The sequence below is a fragment of the Podarcis erhardii genome, assembly GCF_964252035.2.
Source record: "Podarcis erhardii genome assembly, chromosome: 6".
Lineage (NCBI taxonomy): Eukaryota > Metazoa > Chordata > Lepidosauria > Squamata > Lacertidae > Podarcis > Podarcis erhardii.
Window position 1 is genome coordinate 66133488 of NC_138510.1, and position 23429 is coordinate 66156916.

Sequence of the window (23429 nt, forward strand, 5' to 3'; positions counted from 1 at the left end):
CCGGTATATTTCAGAATTCCTTTTCACATGCTTTGAAATTCCTGCCACCTTTCTCTCCCTGTTAAGACTCAGGCAGTGATAGGGTCGCCTGGAACCACATGCATTCTATCAAGGGGGGGGGGGATGTGTCATTTAATGTATTTTTAATCTTTGTTGGAAACCGCCCAGAGTAGCTGGGGAAACCCAGCCAGATGGGTGGGGTACAAATAATAAATTATTATTATTATTATTATTATTATTATTATTATTAGGGACATGATTGCATGTGGCTGTCCACATGGCGACCAAATTAACAATAATATGGGAAGTTCTATATTTTTTATATATACACACATCACTTTAAGTGGCTAAAATAGCCATACTAAGGCTTGCTTTAGGCAGATGGCAGAAATAATTGGCTACCCTATGCAGACAGACATTTAGCTCACCTGCCTGAATACGGCCATCGGAAAAGCAGTGCGAAGAAACGTTCAAGGGATCAAAGACAGCTACACAGAAATGGTTTTAAACAGTTTTGAAAGCTGAATTCTTTAAACACAAAAGACTATTCTGCCCACACTTTGTGTAGCTATGTGGGAAAGTCAATATTACATGGAAAGTAATTCAAACATTGATGAAGTCAATAGGCACTTTGCTCACATAAGGCATTTGTATAGTGTAACAAGCTATTAAATCCAAGCTATTTGAGGAATGTAACTATTTGTCATCTTGCCCATCAGCCACGACGATCTGCTGCATTATTAAGGGTAAGGTATATTCTAAAGGCAGCCAAGCTGTAAATACAATGGGGGGGGGGGTTGTTTGTTTTTCTTTATTTAAAGGGAGCCACTCATTAACCCTTCACAAATGGACAGTTGCTTGTCCTCTGTGGAATCAAACAAGGCGAGATGCCATTCATGCTGTGAATATTTCCATTTAAAAATGGCATCTCATCCAGATTAAGCCCCCAGTGTTAGAACTGGGGCAAAATGAGGCAAATGACTGTCCAGGGACCTTGGGTGCATGCCTTGCTGTGCTCGACTTCCTCTTCCTTTATTGTTAATGTTTCAAGGGAGCAACTGCAGTAGCAGGGCTCCTCCCACTCTGCATTCCCTTCTCGCTGTCTTGGTCTCCAGGAGGGATGGGGGATCCTTCCACAGAGCTGGCACTCTGGGATAGCTTTTCCAGGGCAGCTAGACAATCTATTTTGACATTATTTAAACGCTTACAGAGATGGGGCAACAGTTCTTTTCCCCTGCCCCCAGGATTTCTGAAAGGAATAATGAAAAAGCTATGTTTTCTTCCAATCCATGATTAGAATGTTTGCTTTATCCAAAAATTATTTAAAGCTTTTCTCTTTCTTCTTTTTTGGAAATGAAATTCTATTGTTTTTTCCACAATTAATTTCCACAATTAACTACAAAAAACAAATCCCCCCAATCCCCATTCACAAAAACATTTCAAAACCTTATCTTTGAGGTTCTTTAGACCTCATGACTTCCCTCCATTTCCTCTTCTGGTTCCTTGTATTAATAAAATTCTTCTGCATTTCTGTACACATACTTCATCAATTCTTCTTCAGATTTTAACAAAATTCTTCTGCATTTCCATACACATACTTCATCAATTCTTCTTCAGATTTTAACAAAATTCTTCTGCATTTCCTTACACATACTTCATCAATTCTTCTTCTAATTTTATCCAAATTTTGCTGATTGCAAGTGTGTAGTCTGAGCCTGCCAATGTATCAATTTATCTCTTTCTTGAACTCTTAGCTTCATCATTTTTGGCAGTGCCACATCTTTTAAGACCCCCCCCCCCATTAAATTCTGGGATCTTCTCCTCTTCCATGATTACACAGTAGCAATATTGTCTTGTAGCAAGACATTTGCCATGATTTTCTATTGCTCCTTAAGAATAGAATCCTTCAGGTAAACACTAGGTCAGTTTCCTGGTAAATTAAGAGGGCGGTTCTAACCCTGCTTACCTGGGAGTGAACCTCTCTGAATTCAACAGGACTAGCTTCTGAGTAGACAAGGTTAGGCTTGTGCTGCAATTCCTTTTAAGCTAAAAACATGCTTTCATTTTACATCCTTTGCAACAATGAAAGTTTGGTCTTTTGTGGATTTTATAGCAGTTCCATTCAAGGGATAAGATGGATACTGATGAAAGTGTATTCTAAAGGAGGCCTCTCTGCATGGTGAGAAAGAAGCTCTCTGATGTCCAAGTGGTAGATCACAGACAAGTACATATCTAAATCCCCCTCCCATTTCCCCCCACATAAACCTTCTTGCTATATTTATCGGGTGTCTGTAATAAGAGTAGATAAAGTTTCGAGATAAGACCTTTCTCTTTGCTATCCAAAAGGAGCACACAATCATTTGTAACGGGCTTTGCTGCCAACTAGAGATCTGCTATCAGTTGTGATGAAGTGAAACAAGAAGCTAGTTATGGCAAAGAGGTGAATGGCTGTAACGTAGCCTTTCTGCACATGCACATTCAAAGGCGATAAAGAAGATGTGAGATAGGATGCATCTTATGAATAAAAATGGAACAAGCATATGATAACCTTCCTGCCCATGATGCAAGTATGTTTGGCAAATGTAATGCTAAGAAAAGAGGGAGAAAGCCTGGATAAGTTACAGTGGATGTCTGAAAACTGGTGGGTGTTGGCATTCATATGTGAATAATTTTGCCAATATCGAAAACATCAGAGATAAATCAGTATATTCTGACAGTCATTAAATTTGGATACGATGGCCAGTATTAATTTACATAGCTGGAGAAGTGTGGAAATACCTAATTTGGGGCGCTCACAATGTTAATCTGGAATGGTTCTAATTTATTAAGGAGGAATTTGAGGTAGCACTAAACAGATTCCTCCATCAGCACAAGCATTTCTGCTTCCTAATGGAACAATCTGACTTTTCTTGCCCCTGTGCACTCTTCTGTGGGTTCTCGTGACCCCTGCAAGCCAACTTGAAGGGGGTAGGTGAGAGAAGAGAAAAAATCTAAGAGGAAATAATAGAATCATAGTTGGAAGGTACACTGAGGATCATCTAGTCCAACAACCTGCAATGCAGGAATATTGAGCTATCCCTTATGAGGATCAAACCTGCAACCTTGGCATTATCAGCACCACACTCTAACAAACTGAGCTACCCCATACCACTAGTGGAAAACTGTGCACAGGCTTCCACTAGAGAGAATCACTTTGCGGTTTACAACACATGTTCCTAAAATGCTTTTTTGATGTGTCTATTTTTTAATATAAAATTTGTTTAATTTTCAGATTTTGAAATTTACAAACAATTATCAAACAACCAAAAGAAAAAGAAAATTCAATAAATTCCCATGGACCCCCCCTCCCCTTTGTGGGTCCTTATGTTAACTTTTTTCTTTCTGCATCTTCTCTATTAATCCAATTCTATTAAAATCCCATTACAAACACAGTCTAATGTTAAACTACAAGTGTCATTCCAGTCCTACTAATGATTTTAATTGTTTGAAATGATTTTTAAGGTAAATTATATGATTTCCCCATTCCTTATTGAGATTTTGATCTTCCTGGTTTCTGATTTTTCCAGTCATTTTTGCCATCTCAGCATAATCCATCAGTTTTTTCTGCCATTCTTCTCTGGTAGGTACTATGTCTTCTTTCTATCTCTGGGCTACTAACATCTGGGCAGCAGTGGTCGCATATATAAATAGTCTCTTCTGGTCCATTGGTATTTCGGCAACTAGAATTCATAGAAGGAAAGCTTCGGGTTTTTTAAGAAAAGGTTATTTTAAACTTTTTTTTCAGTTCATTATATATCATTTCCCAGAATTCTTTCACAACTTTACAAGTCCACCACATATGATAAAAGGTGTCTTCTTTTCCTTACATTTCCAGCATGTATTTGACCTTGTTTTTCACATTCTTGCTAATTTACTAGGTGTTAAGTACCACCGACACATCATTATCATGCAGTTTTCTTTCTAAGTATAACATGCTGTAAACTTTGAATCCCGGTTCCATAGCCTCTCCCACGCTTCAAGTTGCATATTATATCCAAAGTCCCTCACCCAGTATATCATAACTGATTTGACTTCTTCATGCTATTCTAATATTAATTTATACATTTTAGAAAGCAATTTAGTCTTATTTTCTAACAGATGTGTCTAGATTCAGCCTAGATCTTTTTTGTGATAAGGCTCATAAGAAGAGCTGGTTGGATCAGATCTGTGGCTCATCAAGTTTGGCATCCTATTCTTATAGCGGCCACCAGTGCCGGATTTACATAGAAGCTAAACAAGCTGTAGCTTAGGGCCCCACTCTCTTGGGGGCCCCAATAAAATTTAAAGGAAAAAAAACCCTGGATGTACATTTTCAAAATATAACATAAAATAAAATAAATCCTACATACAGCAACAGTGTTTTGTGTTGTGTAGGTGCCTATGATGTAAGTAATGGGCCCCGTCTGCTAGCCTGCTCCCTAAAATATCACTGGTTTGCTCATTTCTGTATACAGTGGTACCTTGGTTCTCAAACTTAATCCATTCCAGAAGTCTGTTCCAAAACCAAAGTGTTCCAAAACAAGGCGCGCTTTCCCATAGAAAGTAATGCAAAACGGATTAATCCGTTCCAGACTTTTAAAAACAACCCCTAAAACAGCAATTGAACATGAATTTTACTATCTAACGAGACCATTGATCCATAAAATGAAAGCCATAATCATATAAAAAATCATTTTAAATTAGAGCTTAATAATTATTTCACTGTTAATATACTTCTTCTTAATTGTATTTCGCTATTAATACAGTGGTACCTCGAGTTACAAACGCATCAGATTACAAACGCTTCAGGTTACAAACTCCGCTAACCTGGAAGAGTTATCTCAAGTTGAGAACTTTGCCCCAGGATGAGAACGGATATCGTGTGCTGGCGGCACAGCAGCAGCAAGAGGCCCCATTAGCGAAAACACGCCTCTAGTTAAGAACAATTTCTGGTTAAGAACGGACCTCCGGAACGAATTCAGTTCCTAACTAGAGGTACCACTGTATACTTCTTCTTAATTGTATTTCAGTTCAACAATGACTTTGATAAAATATATATTTTGTTATGTGCAAATGGCTTTAGGCACCTATTAGGTCCATAAATTACCATGTAGCATATATTCAACACAAAAAACAGTGACAAAGGACAGCTGGACATATAAAGGCCCCCATTACCTTCAGGAGCTTAGGGCCTCATCAAGCCTAAATCCAGCCCTGGTGGCCACACAGATGCCCATGAGAAACCCCCTCATAGGACCTGAGCATAAGAGCACTCTCCCCTCCTGTGTTTTTCAGCAACTAACATTCGGAAGCATTCCTGCCTCTGGAAGTGATGGGGAAACGCCCTGGAAAGTATGGGATAACACTTGTTTTGAGGCAATATCATCCAACCTCCCTGCAAACAAATCAGAACAAATGCCCAAGAGCAGGTCAACTGCAAACACCCACAACCTTCAGCATAGCTGTCAACTTACAGTTTTGAAAATAAGGGACCAGCAGCCTTGAAAATAAGGGACCAGCAGCCAAAATAAGGGACCTGCAGCCTCACCTGTTCCAGGCACTCGTCTTCCTATCCTCCTGCAGTCTGGTCAAACTCATGCTGGTAGCTTTGAGAACACTGTCCAACCAACTTTGTAACCAGAGGTTCAACTGAATAGAATCTGAATCACATGCACCACAAGGCCTATGCAGCCTCAACTTAAGATGGCTCCCCGGCCTGGCTTTGCACTGCAAAGTTTGCAGCAGCACGTGCAACAAAATGGCGTCCAGCATTCAAAAAACCCCTCGACTTGCATTAACTAGCCACACACAAGGCATGCAAGCTCCACCCCCCCCCAGTCATTCTTAGACTTCTTATTGAGTGAGCAACACAGCCAAGCAACACAATTGGAGCCTCCCTCCTCCCTGGCCGGCAGGGAGGGAGGGAGAGGAGCTGCTTCCTTTGAAATTTAAGGGACATCATTTAAGGGACATCTATCAATAAGGGACAGCAGCGGGACATGGCGCTGGAATAAGGGACTGTCCCTTCAAATAAGGGACACTTGACAGCTATGCTTCAGTAAGCTGAGAACCCGAAGCTTCATTGTATAATAAGTGTGGGATGTTGCTGCAGAATAGATTCCTCTTAGCCCTTGGGTCCTCCTCTACAAAAACTCCTAAATTTCGGGGCCATTTATCCTTACTCCTGGAGAGAATTAACCCCCCCCCCCCACTTTAAGGTTTGTGATATGCTGAGTAGCAGAGTAATTTAAGTAGCTATATAAAAATGAAATGACTACTCTATGTCAGCTTCTAACCTTTATTCCCGACAAGGTGTCAGCTCATTTGACAGAAAATTGAATCTACTGCTGTGTCTTCTGTTATTAATCTGCAAGATCTAGGAACCGCAGAATGAGTTCAAGACAGAGTAAGAACACCCTTGTGCTGTGGCCATTTTCTCTTCTCTATTTTCTGCCCTGCAGTGAAAAAGCATTATATTAAAGACAACCAACAGCACAAGTGTTAGGTTTCCCAGTACATTTAAAAGACAAGAGCACGGTTACTGATGTATGGGGCAAAGCCAGATCTTCTAAAGAGATTAATTTTTTCCCCCAGGTTCTCTAACCCCACTTACAGTATTGCTGTGCTCTTGAAATCTGCGGTGTCTTGTAAGTGATCACAGATTGTGTCTTTCTTTTGAGGGATGTAGCCAAGAGTGTCAAATAGACCGATTTCATTCAGGGCTCACTGGTATCCTGTAGGGATTAAGAGACTGTCAAACAGAAAGAGTCTTCGCTGTTTTTTTCTCTCCCCCTTTTGAAAATTAAATAATAGGGTTTTATTTTATTTTTATTTTAAAAGAAACTGCAACGGCATTCCCGAGCACCTATTGTTAGAGGTAAGCTTTCGCTTCATGAATGTGCTGACGCGCGAGAAGCGTGCGTCAGAAAATAACAAAGCTGCGGTGCTCGTGATAAAATAAAATGGTTAAAAGCATAGTATCATTATCTACCTTGGCAGTTCTCAGACCTGCTACTGTTTGCTCTGCTTCTTTACCCAGCACTTCTTAGTATTGGTAAAGTAAATATAATTTGAATTATCTCTCCAGGATGAACATGTTCAATTAAGCTCATAAAATGTAACTGAAGGATATAGCTAATCTATAGCCTTAAAAGCACAACAGAGTGCAGATGAAAAAGAAAGACAGAGATAATGTTTCAGGAGTCCAAAATGTGTCTCGCATCCCCCTCTAGTGGTCGGTCCACATCAGCAACGAGCCATCGTGCAGAGATTTCCTTTTCCTCTTTTCTCTTTTCGTCTTCCCAATTTGTTTTGCAAAGTTAATGGCCTTTATCTGGACAGGCAGCAGAAACCTCCTTGAGAAATTTCACTTGCCTTCTAGAAAACACTTTGACCTTGCCTCAGAATTCCTTTCAGTGCAGGAAGGTGTGGCATTTCCCTGAAAATTCCATTTTAGATAAGTCTGGAGGCAGAAGCTGAGCAGAACAGCCTTCTGCCCACCTACAGTTTCAGAGACATGTTGTTGTTGAGTCATTTAGTCGTGTCCGACTCTTCGTGACCCCATGGACCAGAGCATGCCAGGCACTCCTGTCTTCCACTGCCTCCCGCAGTTTGGTCAAACTCATGCTGGTAGCTTCGAGAACACTATCCAACCATCTCGTCCTCTGTCGTCCCCTTCTCCTTTTGCCCTCCATCTTTCCCAACATCAGGGTCTTTTCCAGGGAGTCTTCTCTTCTCATGAGGTGGCCAAAGTATTGGAGTCTCAGCTTCAGGAACTGCCCTTCCAGTGAGCACTCAAGGCTGATTTCCTTCAGAATGGAGAGGTTTGATCTTTTTGCAGTCCATGGGACTCTCAAGAGTCTCCTCCAGCACCATAATTCAAAAGCATTGATTCTTCGGCGATCAGCCTTCTTTATGGTCCAGCTCTCACTTCCATACATCACTACTGGGAACTCACTCCAAAAGTACAAGTAGTGCTTGAAGTCTCTGTCTGTCTGTCTGTCTGTCTGTCTGTCTGTCTGTCTGTCTGTCTGTCTGTCTTGCCACAACACACACATGCACACAAGCCTGGCCCAGCGTTGCCTGGGCCAACATGATGCCCTTCACATTTCTCCAGATGTTTGACTCCAGATGTGTTGGGCTCCAACTCCCATCAGCCCCAGCCAGCATAGCCAGCAGTGAGGGATGATGGGAATAGCAGTCCAATGATACTTGGAGGCCACCCAATTGCCTACCCTCCTATAGGAGCTTGATGATGCAGTCAAAATTCACGGGTTGTTATCTTTGGGCTGTTGTCCTGGGGAAAACAATCCCTGTCAACAATTCCAAGGTAGTTTCATCCATACAGCCTTCTGCCCATCGTTTACTCGGCCATAGAAAGAAGTCGCTAGAGCCCAACCGTATTATGTTTCTCATTTTGTAGCCAAGTTCCAAATGAGTCAATGGATGAATTAACACGGGTACATGTCAGGGAGTAAAGCTCTCATCGTCGCTTTGCTACCAAGGTGTTTCTGTGCTCATGCGAGTGTTGTCAAAGTCAACGGGGGTCGCCTGAGCACAGCAGCATCCCTCAAATAAATCCAAATGAGGGTACAATACGAGGCCAAGCTGATCCTGAAACGTGCCCCTGAACATGTGATGTGAGGGCTGTTTTTAAGACACTGCTTTGAAGCTGTCTTTAAAAGAATCGCTAGATGAAGCAGATGGGCAAGACACCTGTCCTACCAGTCTATGATCTTTCACTGAATAGACTGCAGCACTGCACCATCAAGACAATATGATGAAAGGTGCCTTATAATTATAACCGGTTTTAGTTACTGGTGCGATTATGCTCCTTTCCAAGCTGCGCATGCTAATTCTTCTGGAGCTCTTACAGCCGAGCGCACCTTTTCCAAATAGGTGTTTATGTATGTGAAAGTCCGTAAGTGCTCTAAAAGGGCTTTTAGTCTTTCTGATCAAAGTCTGTTGCAGGAATTTTTATTTCATGGATCGTTGAGTCAATAGACAGTAACAGATCAGTTATGGAGCTGTTATGGTTTATTAGCTCAGCGCATGTGCTGGGCCTGTGTGATTGGAATGCATTCAAAGACATGGAGGGGGGAGGGAGAGAGATTACTCACTTAATGCAGGAGGGGGAGATTCCATGGAGCATCAGTGGGGGGTCATATCTCTCCCCCCCCCTCCATTTTAGTATTTAGAGCCTGCAAGAGAGAAAGGAGAGAAAGCAGGGACTGTCCTTCCAAGTTTCATGTTATACCCAGTACTGGAAGTCCCTTAGGTTGCTGCTGTTAGCCTGCTTCTGAGAGATAATTCAAATGATCTTTAGGTGTGTGGCCAAATGTATGTTATTTATCCAGGCTAAGGCACTTTGAGAAGTCGTTGTCTGATTGATCAGGCTGCCTTCAGATAGGCATTGGTGGGAGCCCAGGTGGGTGGGGAAGCAAGGTTGAGTTCAATAGCCTTGATCCAGCAGATTTGGCAAATGTAATGGAGCAAGCTCCTCGCTATGTGTGTGTGGTTGAGGCTATTCATAACTTTTCCCAGTTCCTAACATCATTTATCTTTTATGTAAAACTGACTAGGCCAGAACACAAGCACTTTCCGGTTTATTAATGTCACTCTAAAGGAAGAATTATTCATTTCCTCCACTCCCTTAGCATGCACCTCTGCTTTCACACACTGGGAGGAGTGAGCCTTAAGGCACAGGTCAAATAGTGTTGCTGCTTGCTGTGGTAATCGCATGATAATCACAGCAAAATGTGTGCATATGCATCATATCGGTGCATTTGTTTTCAACGTACACCATGAAGCAGTTAAAAATTTACAAACAGCAATTCAAACTAGACACACATGGGGAATACAGTTCTCAAATATATTCTTCAATGTTCCTGCCCCTGATGTATTAATCATGTATTAATCATACAATAAGGAAATTGAGGTAGCACCAGCAATTTCCTTTCCCAAAGCTCTGCCAAGAAGAAAGAAAGCATCCCATTACAGCCAGTGAGTTCTGGTTCTCAGCACCATTAACACAAAACCACCATACTGACCATTTTGGAACTGCTTCGCTTCTCTTCTGCCCTAGCTTTCACATTTACTTGCTTTTGCTCATTATACATGCTTCTTGTTGTTCTTGTTGGAAACCTGCACCGCAAAATTTGGAGACGCAAATGTTGAAAGGTTTTGGCCTGTATGCTGTCTCAGGAAGAGAACATTAGGTAGGTTTGCATTAAAATTCAAATCAAATCAAATCGTACCCCACCCCACATGTATTCCCAGCCACTTCCATAATTTCTGGAGTACATGTGACTGCTGCATTGCTTTTCTTTAATTGTACCTTAGAGATTATTAGCATTCGGAGTTGTGTCTGGTAGCACAGAGCCGTAGGAAGCTGTCCTATTGAGTCAAACTATTGGAACATCTAACTTAGTATTTTCTACACGGCTGGCAGAAGCTCTCCAGAGTTTTAGACCAGGACATTCCCTGTCGTACCTGGAGCTTTCTGAATGCAAAGCAGATGTTCCCCAACTGAGCTATGATCCTTCCTAAACCAGCCACTTTACAATGACTTCTCTTTTTGAGATATTTTTCTGCAGCAGGCTTCGCTTCACTCGTGTGTATGTGGGCTAAATCTTCCAACCTCAAGCACTGCTGCCTCGTAGGAACAGAAGCATCTGGGCTTATAAGAAAAAGATTGGCCTTGATGGAAAATAAGCAACCAGCTAAACTCTTAAGATCAAGTTTGACTGTTCTCTGCCTTATACTGACACCTCCCACACTTTGTGAAGACACTTACGACACTCCTGGTTTGGAGGTATCAGTGAGGGCATGACTGGTGTGAACAAACTGATGACAGAACTCACAGAAATCCATACTATTGGGAAAATGTGGTAGTTGATAGCCCCAAGAGGGTTAGCCAAGGGCTCAAAAGTTCTCCTACCCCTGTATTAGTGAGTATGAACACTTAAAACAATACATTTGTGCAAGGATTTTCAAAGAGAGCTGCCAGAGCTGGTCTTCTGAAGTCAGAATAAAGTTTTATGTAAATTTGTGTCTGTAAGTACAAACAAACACTAATTCTGAGCTATAGCTCTATGGAATAACACGCTGCCTTTGGTACGCTAATGAACGGTGCTGTTTCTCTAGAAACAGAGGTGCTGGAACTCACCAGGAATGCCTCCCTTGTTTTCTTATAATGGCAATGGTGCCCACCTGAGAGGTGCTGGAACTGAGTTCTGGCTTTATAAAAAGAGCCTTCCCTGTCACCTGTCAGAAGTTTGGGCATCACCAGGCAAAGCAATCAGATACATTTATAGCTCCTTTCACTATTGGGGAAATTTCTTTTGCTCTTGTTTTCTTGTTAACGCTTGCAAAATAATTTATTTCCTGCAATGCAGTCAAGCTCAATTGACACTCACCCACGTTGAACTAGAAGTTAAACAAAGCAAAACAAAAGGTTAGACTGCAACAGCCCAAAAAGAAAGAAAAAAGAAAAGAGGAAAGTAAAGCTGAATATCTTATTTAGCGTCTAGATATTTCATGTGCTATAAACCACAGAAATGTAGGGGCATAAGCAATAAAGGGAATATTAGCCAAACTCTTGAAAAACAAATATCTCTGATCCACTCAAATAAAGTTATATGCTATTTATTAAAAGCTGCTGTTTGCTAGAAACGTAAACTCTGGTGAACAAGCCCCTCTAGACTCATTTGCAAAAGCTTGCGAGCTCAGCCGACTGCTGTGTATCTATTAGGTCTGAGCTCAGAAACAAGCAGAAACGCTGCCAAGATTTACCCTGACCTACTCCTGACCTTCCGAATTCAAATTGCTCCCTGAACTAATACCCTTGCTACCAAAACAAGATGAGGGTATACTTGACATGCGGCTCCAGTATTGTAATCACATTCCCAAGCAGGCGTTTTCCCGAGTTGAGATAAAGAACAGAGTGTGAACATGCGGCCATTGAACTCTTGCCAAGTTCATATCCTGGTCTAAAGGATACAACTGCCATGTTTTCAATTCATTTAATGGCATTTTAAAAATCAATCCTGCCTTTGTGTTCACCTTCCATGAATGTTTGAGGCTGCAAGATTTTCAAACATTCTTTGCTGAATATAAATTGCATCACCTTTACATATGCATGGAAGGATCAGCCAGTTTCTGGTCTGCCAGTTTCACACATGTTAATTCGTAAGTCTATTCCGCTTTCACATTTAACTGGATTTTTTTTGTTTTAATCTGAATGAAAATTTGTATTTAAAAACACATATTTTAACACAAAATGCATATTTACAAATGTATTTTTATATCAGCATACATATTTCTACATGTGTTTTCCCCTAATATATGCATTTGATTAAATGTTTCATTGCATTTTTGAACCGAAAAGCGTATTACAAAATTTGGAAAAGTGCAAAATCTGAAGGTTAAGTTGCATTCCAATCCACACATTGGTCTGGGAGTTATGGAGCAGAGCAGGTCCATTTTCATCAAAACCTGAATTCCTTTCAGCATCCCTTCTTGTAGATTAGAAAAAGTAAATCTGGTAATAACACCATGAGTAGCACTTAGTAACATATAGTTTTCCACTAAGATTCACTCCTCCCAGAGAACTATTTTTCTTTTTAGAGCATAACTGGAGCATAAAGGACCCATTTAAATAGAACTGGGAATAATCCAATCTGGTATGTGAAGCAATTTATCCGTCTCCTGGCATCCCTTGCCCAGTGTGACTCAAGTGTGATAAAAAGTTTGCATGGTTTCACTCACAAGGAGAAGGACATTCTTTTTGTTAAGTTGTGGTTGAACATATCAGATGACACAGCGATTCTTCAAACAGCTCTTGTTTATTCACAGGCCAGAACAGAACTGAACTGAAGGGTTCAGCCAGCCTGCTTATATAGAGCTCCGCTAGAACACAACAGTAACCATTTTCTGTAACTATCCAATCACTGAACGTCACTTTCAATCCTTTATTTGCATATGTGGACCTGAGTGAAAACTATCTACAGTATCCCCCTGCTGGCCCAGGGTGAGAACTTCAGTACATAACACTTTTCAAAGACTGAAGCACAGACATCTGCTTTAAATATGACAAGATAGATTTTAAAATAAAGATTTAAAAGAGCCTAGACACTATATGTGAAGAATCAGAATGAGCAAAATTTTCAAACTCCCAAACCATTATCTGGAGAGCAAGGTATACCTTTTCAATTGGTCTCTGTGATTGGAAGTAGCACTCACCAGGAGAAAATATCTGATATTTGGTTTCGGAGAGAAAAGTGCAGACAAAAAAAGGACTGAGCTCTTATCTGTCCATTCTGTGCTTTTGAATCTTCCTTCATTCTGTGGGGGTTTGGTGCAACCAAAGTTGGATTGTGCCACATCATGACTGGTTTCAGAATTCATGAAAGCATATTACCTAGCATATGGTGAGAATAGATGAATGTGTGAATTGACACTATTGAAAATTATGAGGTTCAGCTGTTGTATTTGATTCAGTCTCTCAGTTGTATTTGATTTGTGATGAGTCAGTCGTGCAAGCAAGAAATATACCATTTGATGTTGTAGTCACTGAGTGATGAAAATGCATGTGTGAATCATCTCTATTATTATGGTAGGAGATGTATAGAATGGTGCTGGGTTCGAGGCATTATGGATGGTGCAAACTGGCATTCAGAGTGATTGCCACTGCTAATAGTAAGTCCCACTTCCTAGAAACTAATTGAGATTTTTTTCACCCCATTGGAGAAATTGAGTGAAATCAGCCCCAAATTTCTCTGCCCACAATTTCAATAGCCACACAACTGTGTTTTATTCCACTTTCTGAGCATCATCTTCCCAGAGTTTAAATTGTCACATCATCATTATTATTATTATTATTATTATTATTATTATTATTATTATTAATTTATTTACCACAAATCAAAATAGAGCCAGTGATGAACAATGAACTCCAAAGATTCTCAATAAAATTCAGGAATACTAGCTATGATCTGAAAACAAAGCCCTTACTTTTTTGGCTCTAAGTAACTTCAGTTCTGGTAACTTAACATGCATTGCGGGAGGTAGGTGGTGTGTTTGTGTGTGTGTTGCTCACTTCATCTTCTATGGTCATGAAATAGGAAAAAAAACAGGTAAAATATAATTGTGGGCTTTCTGTTTTCTCATTATAAAATAATATCAACTTACGCTCCAGAATGTGCATTTTGGTATAGTTCACTTGGTTATTTTGGGCTGTCATTTGCTTCTGACTGTGATAATACTCATGAGATTTTCTATTGTGAAGTTCAAAGTCAAATTCTTTAAAATCAATAATTAGTTTATTTAAATCAGCATATTCATAACCAGCTATATTTGCATAAAAAGGTAAAGGGACCCCTGACCATTAGGTCCAGTCGAGGCCGACTCTGGGGTTGCGGCGCTCATCTCGCTTTATTGGCCGAGGGAGCCGGCGTACAGCTTCCGGGTCATGTGGCCAGCATGACTAAGCCGCTTCTGGCGAACCAGAGCAGCGCACGGAAATGCTGTTTACCTTCCCGCCAGAGTGGTACCTATTTATCTACTTGCACTTTGATGTGCTTTCGAACTGCTAGGTTGGCAGGAGCAGGGACCAAGCAATGGGAGCTCACCCCGTCGCGGGGATTCAAACCGCCGACCTTCTGATCGGCAAGTCCTAGGCTCTGTGGTTTAACCCACAGCACCACCTGTGTCCCATATATCTGCATAGCTTCATATATTTTGGGAACTGTGATGCTCAGCATCTTGATGTTTATAGAAAACTCTGAGATACAACTAAAGAAAAAAGTTTCATATTGGAACCATGTTTGTTTAAGTATAGTATTCTGGGAGGAAAAAATACGAAGTGTCACTTTTACCTCTATAGATAAATTCACCACCACCACCACCACCACCACCACATCTGTAAACCTTTATAGCACAGATAGAGAACCCCCATCAGCTTCTGCCAGCACAGAAAATGGTCAAGGTTGATGGGCGCTGTAGTCCAATAGCATCTTGCAGGGCTCCAGTTTCCTCATCCTGGCTTTATAACTCATCTAGATGTTTCAAAGACATCCCAGAAGCCTTTGCTGACCACAGCTAAGAGTTTAAACTGCTGCACTATGCAAACTATTGTATCTGAGTTTACTTAGCTATGAATGGGCTATCTTACTTTTGGTTTATTAATGGATCTTCTGTGCAGTGAAGAATGAAAAATGTCTGAGGCATATTAGCAGCAGCATAGGTTGATCCCATCATTCAGCACACTTGTCTCCAAAGAAGTGAGTTAAAGGGTCTGCTGCTGATCTCTGTCATCATAGCAGGTAGGGTATTAATGGTGCCCAAGACTACACTGACCAAATGCTGTTCTAGGCCATGCTTGGGACCACCCAATTTCTCTCTCTGTGTTAAGAGAGGACACATCCAAGTTGAGGATAGGGCAACATATTATTTCATGTTCCAAACTTCACCAAGTGGTGAATTCCACTGTGTGGTGCTGTCCAGTTTTGGTGAATTTTACTGTGTGGTGCTTTCCCGTTTTGGCTTCCTTTGAAGGAGAGAACACTTAAGACATTCCTTTTTTAATTCTCTAGAGTTAAGCAGATGTTGTTGGGCTACATCACTCACCATCCCAGGCCATTGGTGTCTGGATCTGATGGGACTTAAGAGTCTAACATTTGGATGGCCACAGGTTAGCCACCCTGCTCTCCAAAAAGTATGTTTAGGATTGTATTCCAAAATTACAAGTGATGATTAAAAAAACTGTAATTATTGTTTCTTCATTTAAGAAAATCCAAGATAGCATTAATGTATGGAACACAGGGAAGAGAAATGCCATCAAAATGAATATATTCCCTAAATTGATTTTACAAAGCAGGCACATTCATATTTCTAATGACTTGCACTGGAGTGCCAACTATTTTAAAACAAATTTATTTGAATGGAGAAGAAATCTACATAAGGAAATTATATATGATTAGAAAAAAATGAGGCTTAAGCACATTGAATGTTAGCTGGTATTACTATCCTAACTGATTAGTGTGGGTCATGCAGTGGCTGAAAGATGTAAATTGTTTTTGCCTGTCTTCATGTCAGCACCATAGGGACACTATTTTGCATGTCTGGGGGTAAATATAGGAAAACTTCAGCACCTGCCAAATGCTCAATTGCCACCATCATTAAAAAAAAAAATAATCTGGAGGAACATTTGGTAATTTTAAGCTTTGGCAGAAGTGTGGACAAATACAAAAAATATGTTTGAAAACACTGTGATATGCTCCTATCTAGTCATGAAAGAAATAAAAACACCCCTTTTTCTTTACTGACAAATGTCTTTTTTCCTCAAACCTGGCTATATAATATATATCATACTAAAATGGGCTTATTTTAGAAGAAGATTCTTTTTAAATTTATTCTGTCCTTAGGAATATTTCTTAACCACCAACTCATTTTTTTAAAAATGCTATGGCGATGTACAATATAAGCATTAAGCATCATAAAATTATGAAGTCATAACATATAAAACAGATGACCAGGACTGAATCAAATTAATTCTCTAAAAATGTTTGGTGAAACAGAACTGTTTTCAGCAGAGCTAATGCAAATTAGTTCTGGGTCTACTTAGAATTAATTTTCATGAAAAGAAATTGCAAATGGACATACGGGATATGGATAAAGGAGGAATGTATACAGATAAAGGGTCATCTTTATCCAGATGCCTTTAAAGACCCTACAATATGGGGAGCATGCAGCTATGTTATGAAACAAAAGTCCATGTGTACAACAGGACTTCTGGTTTCTCTTTCTTCCTTTGATGACTGCCTCCCCACAACTGTTCCAGACCTTCTGGAGCAGATTTTGGGGGCATGCATGAAGATGAAGCCCCATTGCAAGAGCAGATGCCCACTCACCCTAAATTGCACCACACCCTTTTTGTTTGTTTGTTTATACATTATAAACATGCTTATACCAAATATACGTATGAATATATGTAATACATTTCTCAGTGTCTTTACAATTTTAAAATGATTCTTGATGAAGTCCTAAAGTTCTAGGGTGAGATGCCAAATAGGTCCAGGTCCAGGGAAGAAACAGGAAGAATATGGAGAGAGTGGTGTAAACAGTGGTTAAGGGGCTGTTGTTCTATTGAGCAAAGGTGCATAACACCCTCCTTTTAGTTGCACCACTTTTCAGTCAGATAAAAATGGAACCCCGAGGCATAGCCTCAGATTCTTCAATCGCATGAAAATGTACAGAAGAAGCCAGCACAAAGGTTGGGGGTAGCAACACAGCTCCAGGAGTTTATTTTCCTGCAGTTCTTTATGCATATTTGAAGTGGTTACACATTTTCATTCCATATGCATGTGAGAGACAAATATGCCCCCGCCATTGTGCTTTTTATTTTCCCCTGACCCTTTCATTCATAGGAGTCACTTTTTGCACATCCTCAGATGCAAGCAGGTTTAAACTATTGGAAGCTCATCAGGCAAAATGGGAAACTGTGGTTCTGGATAAATAACAGCTTCTCAACTGCTGTTCAGGAGGAGCAGTCTTCCATTTGATGCTGAAGCTTACCCTCTCCCTTGCTTCTTCCCAACAACAAAAAATGTGCCTGTGTCTGAATGCCCTGATATCTATACATTTAACCTCCCTAGACCTTTCGCCTCTGCTTTGCTTACTCTCATTTCCCCCTTTCTGCCCAAACTCACTGTGCCTCTTCAGTAACTTCACATATGAGTGATTGTTACTGCATTCAGAATGCTGACCTTGGAAGTTTAAGTGGTATAAGAGAACACACAAAAAGATGAGCTGGATAAATAACAGACTGGAAATATACAGTTAAGGGATTTTTTTTGGGGGGGGGAGGGTGTCTTTCTTCAATTTTGAAGGCAATGCTTGTGTCCTTAAAACTGAGGAACTGACTGGTACTAACCAGATACCGTGACAAGTAAAAATCGGCTTGGAGTTGATACTCATTACAGGTTCAATCCTGAGCTGTTGTGGTGCAGTGTTAGTCATCAAATAAAATCCCGAGGTCTCTCAGGGCATCCATTATGCTACATCAAATTTATGTCGTTTGATCAGAACCTCACACATACCTGGAAGCGAATCGCAAAAATAGCAAACAGTGAGGTGACTGCAATCAAAACAAAAAAGGCAGTTTATTTCAAAATGAATGGTATTCGTTTACTGACCCTTAAGGGCCAAGCTAGTCACTTAGAGCAGAACATGGGCCACTGCTGAACAGATCCTAAGTGGTAGCAGTGTGTGTGTGTGATTTCAAGAGCAGGATTTGTGGGTAGGGGGGATACTGAATATCTCAGGTATAGGGATATTGTAAGATAAGAAGAGGCTGTCATGCTTAGGCTGTTTCAGAACTCGGTGGAAAAGTAGCTCTGGCACTGAGTAATGGCTACATATAGCGACTAGCAATAAAGGAGGATTTGAAGATGATTGTTTTTAAGGCATCACATTTCATCCAGGTATCCCTTCACCTTTATAAGCCAAAACACAAACTGAAATGTGCATTTTGGTTCTTCTCTAATTACAACGCCACCTCTGTAATATTTCAGTAAAGAGCCCTTGTGGTCTGCTTGACCTAAACTGGATTAACAGCCATTCCTTCTCCTCAGGGGACACAGGAAACTGTAGTTCTATGAAGGAAATGTACTGTATATCTTTAACAGGATTCTTGGCAGTCTCACCAAACTATGATTCCCAGGGTTCTTGGAAGGAAGCTATAAAAGTTGAAATGGTACAAAACAGGTGCCCTTGTGTATTGCTGATATATTCTTCTCCAGTTCCCTCACCTCTCTGTGCCAGGAAGAGACAAATCCATTATGAAAAGGCAAGTACATTTTTAGACATTCAATCGGTATGGAGACTTGTGAGCCTCTTGGGAGGAATACTATTATCAGTGGCAGAGTTAAATTTATTCCCTAGTATTATTAACCCCCCCTACATACACACATATCTCTTGTTACATTCCCTGGTGTTGTGCAAACTGAACGTAAAGAGGATAGCGTTTTGTTCACATTACCCTCAATAAATGGGTTTAACCACAATACAAATCTCATAATTCACCTCTTCGGTCCCAGTGGTTACAGGACAAATCCACTAGATTTAGCAGTAAGCCTTAAATACACCTCGACTGACAGATGTAGGAAAAGTTATGGTTCTGCAATCCTTTACCTTTATTGGAGTTTTCTGTTGCTATGGTTTCAAAGATTTAATTGAAATCATTATTTTTTATTTTTTTATTTTTTTTACTTCCTCTGTAATACTAATGAGTTTTATAAATGGTTCCTCTCAGACTATTTATGACTGGTCTGCAGTCCTGAGTTGAGATTCTGACAGGAAAAAAGCAAATAGAAGAAAGGACAGAAAATCATGTATGTTGATGTACATACTTAAAAACAAACAAACAGGGGTAGTGGTATTCCCCCTACTCTAGTTACAACATGGATGGCTTGATATTCTCCAGTACACACACCTTATAACACAGATTCAGGTAGGTAGCCATGTTGGCCTGACACAGTCGAAATAAATTTTAAAAATTGTCCAGTAGCACCTTAAAGGGACCCCTGACCATTAGGTCCAGTCACGGCCGACTTTGGGGTTGCGGCGCTCATCTCGCTTTATTGGCCGTGGGAGCTGGCATACAGCTTCCAGGTCATGTGGCCAGCATGACTAAGCCACTTCTGGCGAACCAGAGCAGCGCCCAGAAACGCCGTTTACCTTCCCGCCGAAACGGTACCTATTTATCTACTTGCACTGGTGTGCTTTTGAACTGCTAGGTTGGCAGGAGCAAGGACCGAGCAATGGGAGCTCACCCCGTTGCAGGGATTCAAACTGCCAACCTTCTGATCGGCAAGTCCTAGGCTCTGTGGTTTAACCCACAGCACCACCTGCGTCCCTTAGAGACCAACTAAGTTTATTCTGAGTATAAGCTACTACCCTTCTGAGAAAAAACCCACTCCACCCTCCCACTATATATAAGGGTCTGGTGACTTCTGTTTCAGTGTATCTGAAGAAGTGTGCATGCACACGAAAGCTAAGAACAAACTTAGTAGATCTCTAAGGTGCTACTGGACAATCTTAGAAAACAGTCTAGAATTCTGATCAAATTCCCATTTTGGAAGGATCATAGTTCTGCTTTGCATGCAGAAGGTCCCAAGTTCAATTCCCAGCATCTCCATGTTGGGCTGCAAGAGAGACTCCTGCCTATAACCCCGGAGAGTAGCTGCCAGTCAGTGTAAACAATACTAAGCTAGATGGGCCAGTGGTCTGACTTAGTATAAGGTCCTACTTAGCCATAAATTTCACTGAGTGACCTTGGGCAATCATCCACAAATCCTCACTCTTAACCTCTTAACCAACTTGGAAAGTTGTTGTGAAGATAGGATAGGATAGAACAGAATAGGAAAGAGATTCACAGTCTTGAGGAAATATTAATAATAAAAGTAGTAGTAATAGTAATAGTAGTAGTAATTTATTACTTGTACCTCTCCCATCTGACTGGGTTGCCCTGACAAGAAATAATGCAGTAAACAAACAAACAAACATAAGAAATTGGGACTTTGTAGAGAAAGGATGGGATGTCAGAGGTTTATTTTTTGGGGAAAAAATTAACAGTGAAAATATAGTAGAAAAAGTGAGATGCTCCTCTCTCTTTCTCTCTCTTGTGAGCATCGTGAATAAAATTAATTCTTTTTCATGAAATACATTTATAACTTACATAATTTTTGGCACAAAACATGGTGAGACAGATACTAGCTGGTTTAGTTGCTACTACCCCTTGAGAGTGTCACCAAAAAGTCTTTTCCATAGTGCAGCTCCATAATGCTATGAAAGCAGAAACTTAGGAATGTCAGTACTTTTGCTTGGATGAACGGGTTCCCCATGATGAAGTGATATTCAAAGCAGCAAAGGAGCATTTAAATATTACTTCTTTCATGTGGAACAATGTCAGATATCTAAAGTGGTACTCATATAAGAGCGGTGCATTTATAATAGCAGTGTTTCTAGTTAGGTAAGAACATGGTGCCAAGCTGTTGAAACGCCTTCTGCACTTTCCCTGGTTTTCAGTTACTTTTGAGTGATTACATGTTGGGGAGATGTGTTTGTAAACTAATGGCTTTAATAATGTGATGAGATTGAAAATGAAGCCTAATTACCACAGCACAGCTGACCCTTGGAATGCTTCCAGATGTGCCAGGGGCTAGGCCTCTCCAATCATGCAGGTTAATAAATTCCAGCCATGCATCAAGAAGTGATCCCACTTCACCGGACACCTAATTTTCTCAGTATGGCAGGCAGGTACTGTGTGCCTTTTGGGGACAGCCCTTTTAGAAAGATGAAGTACACAGCAAGATATTGTAGCTAAGAGCGGCTGTAGGTATGGTCAATAGCAAAACTTTACATTTTTTAAAGAAATATCTCCATTTGAGAAGGCGTTCTTAGAGAAAAATGTTCAATGGAGAACACATGGATAACATGGGCAGTACAGGCAAGCACCCTGCCCAGCTCCCCGTCTCAACTGCTCTCGGAAATCTTCCTTCTCAAATACAGAAACCTGACTCTCAGTTCAGCTTAAGAGTCTGTGCTATATTGAGCTGGCCATCCAATTAACAGAAAAGGAAGTAAACAGAATGTGTGATCAAGGACAAGGTGAGATCTAAGGTCAGAAAGTCTTGAGGAACCACATTTTCTCGTGTGTGTGCATGCAGCTGTAGAGAGAGAGAAGGGGGGAAAATAAGTCAAAAAGTTTAGAGTATTGAGTAAGACAAGGATGGTCAACCTCTGACCCTCCAGATGTTGGGCTGTAGCCTAGAAGCATCTCAAGGGAGATGGACAAGTTCTCCATCCCTGAAGTAAGAGATACACCTTCAACAACAGTAACAAGCTGGATAAATATCAGAAACATCAAACAGATTCCAGGTGGCCAAGGTAGCATCTCAGATTTTCAGTAGTGGGCAAGGTTCACAGGGTTGTATCCAATTATATCTCTTTAGGCATGGTTGAGAGAAGGTTCTTTAATTCAGTGGATATTTTCTTTAGGAGGGAGGCAATTTTCACAGATTCCACCCATGTGGCCCTTCTCCCAAATCTATTAATGGGAACCCTCTAGAACAGCAAGGGAGGTTCACGCTGGACTCCAGGCGAAAGGGGGGATTTGTGAAAATCACCTCTCCTCCCTTCAGCCCATGGAAGCCTCCCCTAGATTAAAGAGCCCCCTGTTAGTGGAAGGAAACAGCCCATGGCAAAGTGTCAAAAGGTCTGCTTTTTATATATTCGAGATTAAATTGCAGCACAAAACTTTTAAGAGAATTTGATGCAGCAGCTTTGTTTTTGACTTCAACATATAAAGAGAAATAACCATGTGGGCTGAAATAAGATGTCCCCTTATGTTCACTAAACAGCGCCTTGTATTGTTTTCATGCTGTTATGTGTGGTTTTAAGTATTTCAGAAACCACTTCATACTTTATACAGCAGTTGGGTTATATCAGTTATGGACCGCTGTATTGTGTAAGAAGGAAAAGCGAAGGAGAAGTGGAAGCATTTATTGATAGGGGCAAAAAGGCTATGAACAGCTTAGTTGCATGTAATATGCCCAAATGCGCCTCTCATATAAAATCAAAATCCTGTTAACACTTGTTTTGGGGTCTGTTTGCTCTTGTTTTTTAAAAAATGTCCACGCCAATGACTTGCACTATTGTTCACCTAAAATAACTGTTCAATAAACTAACAGAAAAGTATCATCAGGAATAAATGCAGAGTGAGTGGAAGGACTGGAAAATCTAGTTGCATTAACACTAAGCTAGTCTGGTTGTGTTAACATTAGGGTTGGATTTTCAGAACCTATCCGACCTGTGAATCACCTGTGCTGAGACCTGGGTGAGGCAAATGGGAAAGTGAAAAATATCTTCTGGCCTCCTTGCCCTTTCCTCCAACATCCAGATGTCATGGTAGCCCACAAGGCCTGACATTCCCCAGGCGATATCGTGACTTTTGTCATGGGCTTTTTCTCCTCTCATGGTGGTTTCAACACTGACGGAAGCCTGACGGAAGGTGCACAATGTTTGTTAGGTCCTGTTGCCACCATCTACCCAAGCCATTCTGAATTTGTGACTCTTTCCTTGAATAGGTTGGTGGAGATTTCCACCATTACATGCCAAATATGCTCCCAAGGCCCTGCTCGATGGGGGTCTAATGAGGAGATGATTGTGAAGATTACCTCATCATAAAGAGATAAGATTCATGTAAATCCTTTACGAGGCTACAAGCTTTCTTATGCAAAGTAGAAAGGGAAATGAACAAAATCAAAGGACAATGATTGTCTGTCAAATTAAATAGGGAGGAAAAAATGGAAATTAGCCTTTTGAGATCGGTCCAAAATATCCTCCTTATG

The 23429-nt window shown here is 40.7% G+C and overlaps 1 protein-coding gene and 1 long non-coding RNA gene across 2 annotated transcripts in view; one reads left to right on the forward strand and one right to left on the reverse strand.

Moving 5' to 3' along the window:
- LOC309344276 (serine/threonine-protein kinase TNNI3K) overlaps positions 1–23429 on the forward strand; it is a 138567-nt gene that overhangs the window by 69059 nt on the left and 46079 nt on the right. The window lies entirely within an intron of this gene.
- On the reverse strand, positions 3346–7107 carry LOC309344292. Its single transcript, XR_014157670.1, has 3 exons — positions 7010–7107; positions 6632–6752; positions 3346–3719 (listed from the first exon to the last, which is right to left on the reverse strand). It is a non-coding gene; the product is annotated as an uncharacterized lncRNA (long non-coding RNA).